Source organism: Hyperolius riggenbachi, chromosome 7, assembly GCF_040937935.1.
Source record: "Hyperolius riggenbachi isolate aHypRig1 chromosome 7, aHypRig1.pri, whole genome shotgun sequence".
In the NCBI taxonomy this organism is placed as follows: Eukaryota; Metazoa; Chordata; class Amphibia; order Anura; family Hyperoliidae; genus Hyperolius; species Hyperolius riggenbachi.
The window spans coordinates 235695860-235711490 of record NC_090652.1 but is presented as its reverse complement, the minus strand read 5'-3'; positions in this window follow the sequence as shown (position 1 = coordinate 235711490).

Here is a 15631-nt window from a genome sequence, read left to right as displayed (position 1 = left end):
ATAAAGTTGTACCTGTTCAGTATGTTTTCTGCACTTCTGCATGAGGTATGCTTTCAGTATATAGTAATAACTTGTTCAGATTTGTATCATGTGTGATATTATAGTTAAACACGGGATGAAAGACTCACATACTCTCAGAATCTCTTAGGGCCCTTTTCCTGGCTGAATCGCAAAAACGCAAACCGCTAGCGATTTCACAATCGCTACGGTTTGCTTTTTAACATAGGAATCGCGGTAGGTCATTTCCACTACCGCGATTCGTTTTTTTCCCGAACGCGAACGCGCGGCGGAGCGATATTTGCCGCGATTTTGCTATGCAGTGCATAGCATAGCAAAATCGCGGCCGCAAAACGTCAGGGAATCGCCGGTTTTGCGATTCAGCAATCGCTAGCGTTCAGCGTGACGCTAGCGACTGCAGGTGGAAAAGGGCCCTTAAAGGAAAGGTTCAGGGAGGGTGGGCAAAAAATAAAAATCAAATTCCACTTACCTGGGGCTTCCTCCAGCCCGTGGCAGGCAGGAGGTGCCCTCGCCGCCGCTCCGCAGGCTCCCGGTGGTCTCCGGTGGTGCGCCCGACCTGGCCAGGCCGGCTGCCAGGTCGGGCTCTTCTGCGCTCCAAGGCCCGGAACTTCTGCGTCCCACGCCGGCGCTCTGACGTCATCGGACGTCCTCCGGGCTCTACTGCGCATGCGCAGAACTACTGCGCATGCGCAGAAGAGCACGGAGGACGTCCGATGACGTCAGAGCGCCGGCGTGGGACGCAGAAGTTCCGGGCCTTGGAGCGCAGAAGAGCCCGACCTGGCAGCCGGCCTGGCCAGGTCGGGCGCGCCACCGGAGACCACCGGGAGCCTGCGGAGCAGCGGCGAGGGCACCTCCTGCCTGCCACGGGCTGGAGGAAGCCCCAGGTAAGTGGAATTTGATTTTTATTTTTTACCCACCCTCCCTGAACCTTTACCTTTAAAGTGGATCCGAGGTGAACTTTTACACATTGCATAATTGTGTTCCTTTCCTATTGTTTATAGGGCATTCCTCAAGCCAAATACTTTTTTGTTTTTGTTTTAATACTCTAATTCCCTATAAACTAAAAAAGCCACGCCCACAGGTTTTCAGAGAGCCTTGGCAGTAGCAAGGGCTCATGGGAGCTCAGACTGGGCAGGAGGAGGGGGAGGTGTTACTAGCCATTGATTTCAGAGGCAGAGGGGAGGAGGAGAGGAGATTAGGCTGATGGCTCAAGATACAGATAATCCTGCCTCTGTGTAATGTTTACAAACAACATGGCTGCTGCCATTGTATCACAGGAATAAATAATCATATTCTATTAAAACTGTTTGCAGCTAGATTTGCTGTGTAAACTATCTAAACTTTAGATAAGATATATAGACAAGTTACTTGTTATAGTTAGTTTTTCATCTCGGATCCACTTTAAGGGGACCCTGAACAGACAATACAAATGTTATATAAGTTGCTATGAAGCTGGAATTTCAGTGATAATCTCTGGGTATTTAGTCAGAGGTAATGACCCCGACTCGCACCTGTGCTTACTGAAAGCCTGGCTAATTAAGAGAATAAATACACACTCCACTTAAATAAAAGACAGTCCATTTGTTGCTGTCACTCCATGTTTTGTTTGGTGAGTGTAAATATCCAGTAATGTGAGCAGAGATCATCCAAAAAAAGGACATGCATGGCTTGGTCTTTACTGTGAACAATGCACATTTAGATTTGGGAAGGTGGGGGGCACAAAAGCATTACAGACCATCCTACACATTCATCTTGTAATCTGAGCAAGGCTATGGAAGTCATGGTTTGTTTTGGTGGGGCTAAATTCTAGGAATCTCTTTGAAAGTGCTATGAATACCTCAACACCTTCCCAAACAATGTACTGCTCGAATGTACTGCTCGGGAAAAGCGAGTTAAAGGGGAACTGTATTGAAAATAACAAATAAAATTGCTTATTTTTTACAATATTAATTTGTATATTATGTAGTCAGTGATTGCCCACTGTAAAATCTTTCCTCTCCCTGATTTATATTCTGTAATGTATCACTGGTGGTGACATCTTTAGTTCTGCGAGGTGATCTGTACGGAATGTTCGTTACTGAGCGTTCTATGCACAGAGGGAGATATTGCTTGCTAGGCAGTTGGAAAAAGTCACTATTTCCCACAATGCAACGAGGTTCACAGAAAGCAGACTGTCAGGACCATGGTCATGACATCACACAGTGGAAGGGGTTTCACCACAATATCAGCCATACAGAGCCCCCTGATTATCTATTAGAGAAAAGGAAAAGATTTCTCTTGGGAAAAAGGGATATCAGCTACAGATTGGGATGAAGTTCAATCCTTGGTTAAAGTTCCTCTTTAAAGGCGCGTATTCCTTCAAACGACGGGTCATCAGACCCACCCACGGGGTGGCCGTTCTGCTGACAGTTTCCTCGTGTGTACAGTCTGTCGGCAGGCAATTCTCATTCATTGAAATGAGAATTGCAAAATGCAATTGCAGCAAAATCGCAGAAAATCCCAATGCAAAATCAAATTGCGTTTTGTGATTCCAAGAGTAAATAGCGCCTCAAATTCCTTCCTATAATCGAGAATGGTGCAGCTCAAACCTTACTGTAAGAATTTCATTTACATTTGAAATGATTGTAGGCGACAATTTGGGAGTGATCTCAATATAAAGTAGTGGCTAGGGATGGTGAATGAGATGCATAGATAAGTTAAGCTGCATAAAGTTGCTTAAAGGGAGCCTGAGGCCGGTTTCACACTGCATATTGGTGCTGCGGTGCGACAGCCTCACCACACCGCACTGCCAGAAATAGGCCTTCAGGGAATACCGTGTTGCTAGTATTCCCTGTGTGGCATCCGGCCAAGCAGGAAGTGACGTTCACTTCCTGCCAGCCAAGCGATCATGTGTGCGGAAGTGTATTGCAAAAAATACGCTTCTGCACATGTGTGACATGTAAAACCTGTGGCGGGTGTTTACACTTAAACGCGTCGCCATAGACTTACTTATAAGTACGTACAGTAAGGTAGTTTTGGAAGCGCGCCAGATTGAGGACTTCCTGCTCACCGCACCACGACGCAGGTAATGTGATTTCCCCCATAGGTTTTCATTGGAGTGCAGTAGCAGTGCGTCAATTTGACGCAACGCACTGCCCCAGTGTGAAAGGGCTATGAAGTAAGGAAACCTACTTCAGGTTTGATACATACCTAAATGGAGGGAAGGATCCAGATACCACAGAGCCTTTCAGATCCTTGGTCTGTCTCCGTCATTCCTGGTTGAAGCTATTTTACTTACTAGGCTTAATAGCTCATCGGTACTCCTTGGGCAGCCTTCAGAACTACTTGTGTCTCCAAGTGGTTATGAAGATGAGTGCAACTATACTGAAGAGCGCAAGTCCGGGGGACTGAGCTGTTCCAAAGGCTGAGTTTTGAAGGCGAGTTTCCACACTTTAGGTTTGCTTTAAAATGACCATAAAGTCTGAATCAAATTAGATTCATTTGCATCTCATTGACCATCCCCAATGCTGGATACACACCATGAGTTTCCGCGTCGAATGCGTCCGTCAATACGCATCGATTCGATCATTTCCGAGCATTTCCAAACGAATTTCGATGATTTTTAGGTCGATTGCCATGTAAAGTATGGCAAATCGACCTAACGATCCATCGAAGCTTGAATCGGACATGTCGGAAATAATCGAATCGATGCGTATCGACGGACGCATCGAACGCGGAAACGCATGGTGTGTATCCAGCATAACAGTGACAGGCAAACTCCTTGGTGGTATTCCTAGACGCATAACAATATTTTCCAAGGTTTTGGTATAAAACTTTGTACATTGCAAATTAAGATATATTATGCCACACAATATGCATAATAATAAAAAAAAATAATAATATACGCCTGAACTAAGGCTGGCCTTTATATAAGTTGCATGGTACTACTATGGCTACTACTATGGCATTGTCTACTATGGCTTTGGTTACACTTTTGAGTTCACCAAAAATTCACTTGGAAATTACTGATGTTTTTGACCCATAGATAAAGCTAAGCATAGACAGTAGCTGGATGTATATAGTTTCCTATGGAGAGGGAAGAGAAAGTAAAAAAAAAAAGCCCTACCATGGCCCCTCATTATAGGAGAATACTACTATTCATATAATAATACTACCAATTATCTACTAATATAATAATAATAGTACTAAGTCAGCATTAGACATAAGTCACCTTCAAACATAACAATGCAAAGGCCATGATTAGTCTTATCTAGTGTACATAAATTGTCTGTAGAGAGATTTAGACAGAAAAATGTATGGTATGTATGGGTCCTTATTTTCTGATACATAAAACGTATCAATGTTTCTAACATTCTGTTTCTGGCTGGTGGGACTTTACATCACAATTTAGCTTGTATTTATTTAACTTACAGCTCTTTTCCAGTAGGGGCCGATGTTCTGGGTCAGTCATCCGAGAAAATGCTGCAGGCCCAATTTTTTTTTCTGGACGTGAATGAGTGCGATTTGCCACATTAGGTGGTAACAGCCCAATTACTTTGAATGGACTGTTACACCTAATGTGAATTTCACCTGCGTGTCCAGAAATGGAAACAGGGACTTAAAGTAAACCTGACCTAAGAAAAACTAGCAGTAAGTCTATGTTCCTACTAGCCTTACCAGTATTAGCAATAATAGTACAAAAAACACTGATGAATTCAATTCGCCAATTTTGAAATTGATACATTAATTTTATTTAGAATTTTTATAGCGATGACATCTTCCACGGTGCTGTACAGAGTATATTGCCTTGTCACTTAAAGAGAACCTGAGATAAACAAATAGGTTGTATTTACAGTACACTTACCTGGGGCTTCCTCCAGCCCCAATGAGGTGTGTGGGGTCCCTCGCTGTCCTCTTCAGCCACTCTGTTCTGCCACAATCTGACCCGCAGACGGGAGCATTCTGCACCAGTGTAGTAGTACTGCGCAGGCACAGAAAGCTCCTGGGTGTTGGAGCACAACAGGGCCGCGCATGCGCTGAAGCGGACGACTGCCAAGATTACCAGGTCAGATAGCGGCAGATCGGAGAGGACCTTAAGGTTAACTGTCCCTCAGAGGGGCTCACAATCTAATCCCTACCATAGTCATATGTCTATGTAGTCTAGATGGCCAATTTAGGGGGAAGCCAATTAACGTATCTGTATGTTTTGGGGATTTTTGGGATACATTTGCATAACATTAGCATAGAAATTGCATCATTTTTAACATCTCATTGACCATCGTTATCTATGACCAATCTGCATGGAAACAAATGAGCCTATCAGTTTTTTTTTCTGCATGTTAGAGGAAACGATGCAAACATGACGAGAATATACAAATTCCATGCACATAAAGTCTTGACCAAGAGTCACATTGGGACTCTAGAGCTGCAGGGCAAGAGCATAAACCACCTAACCACAGTGCTGTTGCCCACTCTGACACTCTTCAAATGGCTCCTAAGCCAAAGTGGTAGTTAGGGGAACCCGTCTTGCCTCTGGGCATGTGTACAACTGCATTATTTGCTGTTTCAACTCTGTTATTATCCTGTACCTGGACAGCACTTTCATCTAACAGTTCCGCTTGCTTTCTTTCCATTTACATTGAACATAGTCTGGCTATATTGCAGGCAAAAGTAATCTGTATGTTTATGTCAACAAATGTCAGATCTGAGTGACTAAAAGAGTTAAACCTGTCACTTCATTTTGACGTTGGTTTAGTAAAGCCACTTTCTTAAAATCCAGATGTATTTTGAGATGTGGGTTCAAACAAGAAATAGTTGCCATACTTTGTTTTACTTCCTGGCTTCCAGCAATCTATGAGACTTGTGTAGCGTGGTGACGGGCGGTAGCTCTGCCTCTTTTCTGCCTGCAGACTGGCCAGAGATTAAGGTTGAGTTTTGTGTATAGTAAAAGAGGCTTATAGTCCACACCTGGCACTTTGACGTGTGAGGGAACAAGAAATATCTTATACCTGAGTAAGCAGTTTATTACCTTCATTTTCTTTCCTCTTGTGCCAAGAATGCAATGGCTACAATGCACTACAGAGAGTTCACACTTCAGTGACTATGTTTGCGCATTAAATGGATATACAGACCTTACTTTTAGATCTACCGTTAATGGCACTAAACACTGGTTGTGACACTCTAATGATACATGATGGATGTGTAGCTGATTGCATTGACACTGCTAGATCTGTACAAGAAGTAGAATAACAAGTGCAGAAAAACTTGATGCTAGGGGAAGAGCAGCATGGTGGCGTAGCGGTTAGCACTCTTGCCTTGCTAGTCCCCGGTTTGAATCCAAACTAGGGCACTAGTTTGTATTTTCTCCCTGTGTTTGCGTGGGTTTCCTGTGGGCAGTCCAGTTTCCTCCCACATCCCAAAAACATACAGATAAGTTAATTGGCTTCCCCCTAAATTGGCCCTAGACTACGATACATATGCTACACGATACATGCATAGACATAGAACTATGGTAGGGATTAGATTGTGAGCTCCATTGAGGGACAGTTAGCGACAAGACCATATACTCTGTACAGCATTGAGGAAGATGTTGGTTCTATTAAAATACTAAATAATAATAACAACGAAGAGCACTGTTTGTGTCCGCAAGCTATGGCAAGTACAACAACAAGCCCAGCTTAGCTTTTCTCTTTCAATCTCAATGAGCTTCTCCATATCCAGTCAGTCATGCTCCTTCTGGGATATAGCTGTTGCCAGTAGACTCCTTATTCTACTTTTTCTGCCACACAACCCATCAGTGAGGTTCTACCAGCCAACAGCAGTGAGTTTGTCTTTTGACAGTGTTCATTTTGGTGCCATACCTTTCAGTGCACTGACGTGCTTGTGCATTATTGGCAGAGCAAGAATAACTTCAGTTGTCCTTTAAAGTAGTCATCAGGCAAATAAAAGGAAAGCTGATTTGCATACCTCGGGCTTTCTTCTACCCCTCGCAGTTGTCTGTCCCACGTTGACAGCTCCGTTCGCAGCCACCGGCCCAGCATCCCCACATGGTGCAGAGAACGACCTCGAGGTCGTCCTTACTGCGCCTGCATGAGGCATCGCTGTCAATCAAGCCCACGTTGACACCGGGCCGGCGGCTGCGAACAGTGCTGTCAGCGTGGGCAGACAGCTGCAAGGGGCTGGAGAAAGCCCCAGATAAGTAAATCGGCTTTCCTATTATTTGCCTGATGGCCCCTTTAAGTAGGTCGATGGGTACCTTTCTAGCCAATGAGGCTTCAGTCACAAAAAATGAATAGGCATATATACTGGCTAAGCAGTTGAAAGGGGTCGGGGGCTGCTGTACACATGCTGGATTCTTGGCATAGGCGGTCACTGCCGTCATGGTCCGATACTCTACACAATACATACATAGACATATGACTAGTAGAAAACAATGAGATAAGAAGACAGTGGGTATGACCCGATTGGACACAAATCACAAAAGATAATTGCAGTATCAAAATGAGAAATATTTTATTAATCCACGAAATAGCATAAAAATACACAATTAAAAATGTGCCCACCCCGCACCCTCCACAATCCCCCCCCGGGGACACCCGGACCCCCACCCCTACAGCAGGTCCCACACCTACACCTTCCCTAATAATAACACAAGAGGAGCCAGTCTGGCCCCTATGGACAGTTAACCCAGCCGTATAATCAAAAACATTGGCTGGAAGTTAAAGTTCAGCATATGCAAATCTATGGGCAACAGGATTATAGTGACTCCATAGGGATGTCCAGATAAAGACACTTCATACAGGTGAAGGTCCAGCAATCCTCCAGCCCGTCACAAAGAAATGAAAGCATCCAAGCACGTAAGCAACATCAACATAGCGAATCCGAAGATCATGCTTTGAAAGTTTTGAGATCTGTGCAAGATGGCCTGATTGAGCAGCGGCAAAAGACACACAAAGCACATGAGTACAGTTGCCATGCAGTAGCAAAGTTAGTAAGCGGAGACTCCGTGTAAGCAGATATCCATAAGCAACATATTGGCTCTTGGGATGACAGGCATTCGCTTACTTACACAGGATAGCAGCCTGCCGACAAACACATAGCAGTGTAATTGCTGTTTCAGCAGTAAGCTTACATGCTCCAGAGAGTGTCCATGTCCAGTCGGCACTAGATGCTTTCAGGGCTCAAATGTGGTGCTGATGATCATAGGAATCCAGGGCCCGCATACGGAGGAGGCCAGGTCCACGTGTGGGAGGATGATGGAGGTCGGGACGCAGCACATGCGTCCTTGACCGGTTTCGCCGGACTTCCGGCTTCCACTGGAGGTGTACGTCACTCCGCATCGTCCCCCATGAGGGGATCTTAACTCCCCGCCGGGTCGACGTCACCAATGGGCCGGCCACGCCCGCCCCCACAGGCGGCCAATGCCGGGCAGGAGGGCGGGGCGGGCAGACGCGACGGCAGGCCGCCATAGCAACCCGCCGGCGCGTCCGCCAAAGCCACGCCCACCCGCCCGAACGCCGCACACGGGGCGGGTAGGACGGACGGACTCCGGGCGAGAGAACAGCCGGGCCAATATGACACCTCTCGTCCCCCCACCACGGAGTCCACCAAGCCCCAGCCGCACCAAGCGGCGCCACCGGAGGGGGCGGGCGAGGCCGGACCACGCGACAGACCAGACCGGAACAGGGAGACAAGAGCCCCGCAAATATACAGTAGTTATATAGTTAGAAGAATCATGACACCCCAATAAGGCCGTTAAATCTAAAAAATAATTGATAGTGACAAGAATAGTTGGTGGCCAATATCAGGTAAGTCGTAAGCCCATCACGCTCAGGGGACAAACAAAAAAGAAGAAGTCCCCCCAAAAAAACGGATGCAAAAAGCACCCTCAACAAAAGAAACTTAGCATCATGGCCTATAGTGTTCGGCGATGTATACAGTAAGGGACAACCCATAGCATCACAGAAGGCAGAGCGAGTGCACCAGAGAGCTAACCTACGAAAAGGATTCAATGAGAGGGACATCAGACAGGCAAAAAAGAAACATAACTGGTGTTCTCATTTAATCCCGGAGGCAATGTTGCCTCCAGGTCAAAGATCCACCTAGATTCCCGCTGTAATAATAGTCTGTCCATGTCCCCACCACGCTGAGAAGCATGAATGCGATCCAAACCGATAAATCGCATTTTAGCAGGGTTCCCTGCATGCAAGCTTTTGAAATGCCTGGCCACCGGGGTGAGATTGGACGTATTCTTACTCCTTATACTGGTTACATGATCAGAAATCCTGGCACGCAACTCCCGTTTGGTTTTACCTATGTAAAATGCACCACAGGGGCACAACAATAGGCAAACTACCAGTGTGGTATTGCAATTAACAAAATGAGCAAGCGTCCAATCTCTACCATCCGCTAGCCTGACATCGTGACCCACATGCACGTATCTACACATGGTGCAGCCACCACATGTGTACGTCCCTAGTACCTTGCAATGTCTAGATGTAGTTGAAGGGTTGACGAAATGGCTGCTAACTAAACTATCTCTAAGAGAGGGTGCCCGTCGAAATGAAAAAAGTGGTCTTTCAGGCACATGCCTGCTGAGCTTAACATCATTGGTAAGAATATGCCAATGTTTGTTAATTATGTGGCTAATTTGTTGGTGTTGGGCTGAGAATCTTGTACAGAAGCGCACAGCGTTCCTACCGTCCTGTGTCCCCCGATATTTATTTGAGAGGAGGGATGTGCGACTGCTTGCATCCGCTCTCTTAAATGCCTTCCTCAAAGCTCCCTCAGGGTAACCCCTTTCCTTGAATTTACCCTTAAGTTTGTTGGCCTCTACTCTAAAGGTCTCGTCATCCGAGCAATTCCGTCTCAAACGTAGGTATTGCCCCACCGGTATGCCTCTCACTGTGTGGGAGGGATGGAAGCTGTCCGCCCTTAGGAGAGAGTTGGTAGCTGTCTCCTTTCTATATAGGCTGGTTGACACAGCTCCCCCCTCCCCCAGTGAGATCCAGATATCAAGAAAAGGAATTGCAGAGGGGCTAAATTGCATGGTAAACTTGAGATTCCTGGAATTCACATTCAAGGCATCGAGAAAAAGATGTAGGTGACTTTGTCCACCTGTCCATAAAATGATGATGTCATCGATGTACCTGTACCACGACAATATGTGGCACAGATACATCGAGAGGCCATCACTAGAAAAAAGCTCACGCTCCCACTCCCCCAGGTACAGGTTCGCATATGACGGGGCACACGTGGTCCCCATCGCCGCGCCCTGCACCTGGAGGTAGTGGGACCCCTCAAACATAAAAATATTGTTGGTAAGCAGAAATTCAAGTAAAGACAGTAGGAAACCGCTGTGCGCTGTATGTTGTATCCCCAGTTCACTGAGGAATGTTCCCACAGCTCTAATGCCCAGATCATGGGGAATGCTTGAATAGAGTGCCTCTACGTCCATGGCCACCAGCAGTGTATTGGGGGGTAGTTGTAACCCCTCCAAAATCCGCAACAAGTGCTATGTGTCACGAATGTACGATGGAAGGGCTTGCACATGAGGTTGGAGATAACGGTCAACATAAATACTGACTTTTTCCGTTAAAGAGCCACGGCCCGACACAATTGGGCGACCCGGAGGCTTGTCGAGCTTTTTATGCACCTTGGGTAGGGCATAAAAAGTCGGTATGATAGGTATATTAACCTTAAGAAAACTGACCGTATTCTCGTCAATTACTGATCTCATTGCAGCATCATCAATTAATGAAAACAATTTACGTTGACACGAGGTGACCATGGACGCGGGGACCCTCCTGTAGCAATCCCGTCTACTTAAGATATCCAGACACATGTTCCTGTACAACTCAACCGACATGACCACCACATTGCCCCCCTTATCGGAGGGTTTAATAATCCATCTGCTGTTATTCTTGGTAATTTCCTGTAAGACTTTGCGTTCTTCAGTGCTCAAATTATCCGTGGTCGTTTTTTGATTTTTCAATTTTACCAACTCTTTTTCAACCACGTTAATAAAGGTTTTGAGGTTAGGACTCAGTGCAAAAGGAGGAAACTTTTTTGATTTGTTGCGTAGGCCTACGTCATCCAGCTGAGGCAAATAAAACCGTGGACCCGGGCCAGAGGTGGCAACCCCAGCGTCTAACATATCCACAGGTGCACTTTCAAGTGCAAGTTCTTGTAACGACTGGAGGGCCAATAAATCCTCATCAGACCATGGTCTGTCGTCAAAGGTTATTCTGGACTGCTTGGGTGTGTCCCCAAACAGGGACTGTAGTAGGAGCCTGCACCAAAATAGGTGCAGGTCCACCACAGTCTCAAAAATGTCAGCATTATGAGTGGGACAGAATCCCAGCCCCCTCGAAAGCAGAACCAAGTATGACTGAGGAATGGCCTCACCTGTCAGATTAATTATTTGTAGATCATCCTGACCTGGGCATTGCCAACCTGGCGAGGGACCACCGGTTACCCCACTGGATGAGCATTGGCTAAAAAAGTGGAAGCAGAGGATGTAGCTGATGCAGATACAGATGACGTAGCAGAGGCCTGGTCTAAAACTGATGGACCTCGTGCCGCTTCGACTGCCGACACGTTTACCAAAACCTCCTGACATGATGGCTCGTTTTTCTTTATTCTTTTATCTTTTTCTTTTTGTTTAACTGATCTATGGGGATCACGTCCCGACCTCGTGTCGTGTTTGCGTGAACCCTCTCCAGCTGAAGTGGAGCTCTCTGAGACTGTACTGGCAGGTTCTACAGAGGAATCAGATTCCTCTGTCCCCGAAGGTAGCGGTTGGGGTTTGCCTCCCGCTGGGCCACGAGGTTTGGGTCCCTCCCTAGACATATGACTATGGTAGGGATTACATTGTGAACCCCTCTGAGGAACAAGACACGATACTCTGTACAGCGCTGCAGGAGATGTTGTTGCTATATACATACTAAATAATAATCACTGCCAGAAAATTGAGGAATACTGATGCCAGGGCTCCTGCTTAGTTTGCAACGCTCTTTTGTCTGGCTTGTATTCCTATAGCCACTGCCAGTCACGGTTTCTATAGAGCTGCACCACACGCATACCAAAACAGTCTTCACTGTCCATCAAGAGTGGGATTCACTGTATTAGACATTGGAATTTTGCCCCCTAAAATGATCATTTTCCTACCAGTTGTTATACAGGCTCAGTAATTTGTTCTAAAGAGAGGGGAGAGGGAGAACATGTAGGGGTTTCTCCGGGTGCATGAAAAGAGGGCGTCAGGAAAATAGGACCTGGCTGCATAACAAATTGGCGCCAGTGGATAACGAAATTTCAATAACGATAACGAAATTGGTTAACAATAAATACTGTTTCAAAACAGACGAGAGATGAAAACAAAAAGATATTGTGATAAAACGCGGAAAAGCCGCCGCGTGTGTTCAGAACAAGGCGGCTGATTCCGTGTCCAACGCGGCGGTTTGCACGCGTAGGCCTACATCTACCATTATGGCTGAACGCGAAGAAACCGCCGCATGCCCTGATAGCGGTGCGGCTGGTTCCGCGTCCAGCGCGGCGGGTGGTACACAACACATGGCTGGTGTGGCTGGGACTGATAGTCCACACAGGTTCAGAAGGACGCGCGCGCACGCTGAGAGGCAGAACTTTTATGACAGCCAGAAGGGAGTCAGCTGACCAAGCCGGTCAGCTGACGATTTAACCAGTTCCCATTGGTCCAGCACTTAGGGGAGGCGCTGGAGAGAGCTGTGCTATATATACTGGGTGCTGGTCATTCACTGGTTGTCTGCCGTTGCGATCACTACGTGCAAGCACTCAGACCTTTTGTTAGATTCTGTGTTACCAGTTGTTATATTCAGACTAGTACCAGGGTGTTGATGATCACGGACCTCACACCCAGATTAGGGAATTGTATTACCATTCTGTTATACTTCAGACTAGTTCCAGGGTGTTGATGATCAAGGACCTTACACCCAGATTAGGGACTTGTATTACCATTCTGTTATACTTCAGACTAGTTCCAGGGTGTTGATGATCACGGACCTTACACCCAGATTAGGGACTTGTATTACCATTCTGTTATACTTCAGACTAGTTCCAGGGTGTTGATGATCACGGACCTCACACCCAGACTAGGCAATTGTATTATCATTCTGTTATACTTCAGACTAGTTCCAGGGTGTTGATGATCACGGAGCTCACACCAAGACTAGGCATTGTTTATTATCTGTTATGACCTTCTGCTTTCCTGACCACTCTTCTAATTACTGATTTGGTACTTCGCTATATCTGATATTCTGTTGCCAAACTCTGCATGTCTTAGGATTACTAAATCTGTCTCCTGTCTTTGTACTTATCTGTCCATGTGTTGCAGACCTGGCTTGCCCGACCTCGAGAGCTATCTCCCTACCTTAGAGATAGTTCACAGATCATTAGTGACACTCTCCTATTGGTGTCACTAATGCTCTGGTCCTTCCATCTCCTGGCCTGGCTCCTCCCTTCGGGACATTCTCAGGTTACTGGAAGGCACTTGTTCTCTTTTGCAGTATAGCCTACTGCTCTGATACCTGTTCTCCAGGTATTGCTCTCAAAGTATTTACTGTTGCACCAAAACACTCATATCTCTCCGGTGTCCAGAGGTTAGTGATATATCTGATTATCGGTGATACTGCAGATCATCAATAATCGGGTATATATCTGTATTCTTGGTGATACTGCAGATCACCAATAATCAGACCCTCTCTGTGTTACACCGATCGTTACAGATATTAACTATAAAAATCGTTACATAATTCAGCAACACAGCTTTCACACAGAACCCTCCCCTGGTGGTGCCTAATCCTAACCACTCCCCCTGGTGGTGCCTAACCCTAACCAACCCCCCCTGGTGGTGCCTAACCCTAACCACCACCCCTGCACAAACAGCCTTACACACATATAGAAACAATGACATGTTTGATAACGTAAAATCTGTACATACAAACGATATAATATGACAAAAACTTTAACGTTGCAACTTTCTAAAACAATAACATATTTCAAAAACTTTAATGTTCTAATGTTATTAACGATATTTATCAGGTGCCCTTTTTTCTGCGCCCTGTTAACAATAAATGCAATAGAGTCTATAGTGGCGCCCTTTTCGTCCATGAGCCGCCGGCACCCCATTTTTCCTGCTACCGTTTCTCTGTAAGCTGCAGCAGGAATCACAATAGAGGTTGCCTGTTATCCAACTAGGTAGAATGCTGAAGAGGAGGTGTGTACACGCACACAAGATCATTTCCATAGAGGATTATGAACATAGCGACAAAAATCTAGAATGTAATTATGCAGAATAATAGTTAAATGACATACCCCTAATTGTAATTCCTTCATTGCAGATAGGCAAATAGAATGAATTTAACGCTGCATGTCCAGGGATTCAGCTTCATCCAGCTAGAGACACTTCTAGAAAGAAAAACAAGAAAGAAAACAAATAAATGGGTAAAATATCATTTCCATCTGGGCATTCTTACACACCAGGTATGCAGTATTACGTCATGCTCCTTAAATGTATGTGGTTGACCACAGGAATAAACACCCAGATACTGTTAATGACACCAACAGCTTTACTGCTCAGTCTCTGTTCAGTCAATATTTTATGTGAATCAACTTTCTCAGTCTGTTTCCTGCTATTGGTTGTTTGCTTTGTGCCATTTATTCCCTACCACTTTTCCCCTCTCCCCAGATTGCAATCATCTACTGATCCAGCCTCTCCTTTTATAGACTGCTCCTCCGCATTTCTTCCCCAGTTACTCCCCACTGATTTGCCTTTTATCAGTATTGGTGGCTTAAAGGAACCTAAACTGAGAAGGATATGGATTTTTCCTTTTGAAAAAATACCAGTTCCCTGACTCTCCTGCTGATCCTGTGTCTCTAATACTTTTAGCTACAGCCCCTGAACAAGCATGCAGATCAGGTGCTCTGACTGAAGTCAGACTGGATTAGCTGCATGCTTGTTTAAGGTGTATGATTCATCTTCTACTGCAGCCAAATAGATCAGCAGGACTGCCAAGCAACTGTTATTGTTTAAAAGGAAGCATCCATATCCCTCTCAGTTTAGGTTCCCTTTAAAGGGAACCAGAGACAAAATAAAGATTTTATACATACCTGGGGCTTCCTCCAGCCCCATACGCACGGATCGCTCCCACGCCGCTGTCCTCCACTGCCTGCAACTATGAGAACCGGCTCCCGTCACTGACGTCATCGGAGCCAGGCTACTCAGGAGAAGTGCGCCCTCTACGTATCTCTCCAGCAGCCGCTGGAGAGATACGCAAAGAGCGCACTTCTCCAACGCTAGACTGGCTCCGACTGACGGAAGAACGTGGAGCCGGTTCTCGTAGTTGCAGGCAGCAGAGGACGGCGGCATGGGAGTGATTTGTGCGTATGGGGCTGGAGGAAGCCCCAGGTATGTATAAAATCTTTTATTTATTTAATCTCTGGTACTCTTTAACCACTTAAGGACCACAGGCTTTACCCCCTACTGACCAGGTCATTTTTTACAAATTAGGCCACTGCAGCTTTAAGGGCTCGCCGCAGGGCAATACAACTTAGCACACAAGAGATCCCCCCCCCCCCTTTTATGCCCAGCAGGGCTCTG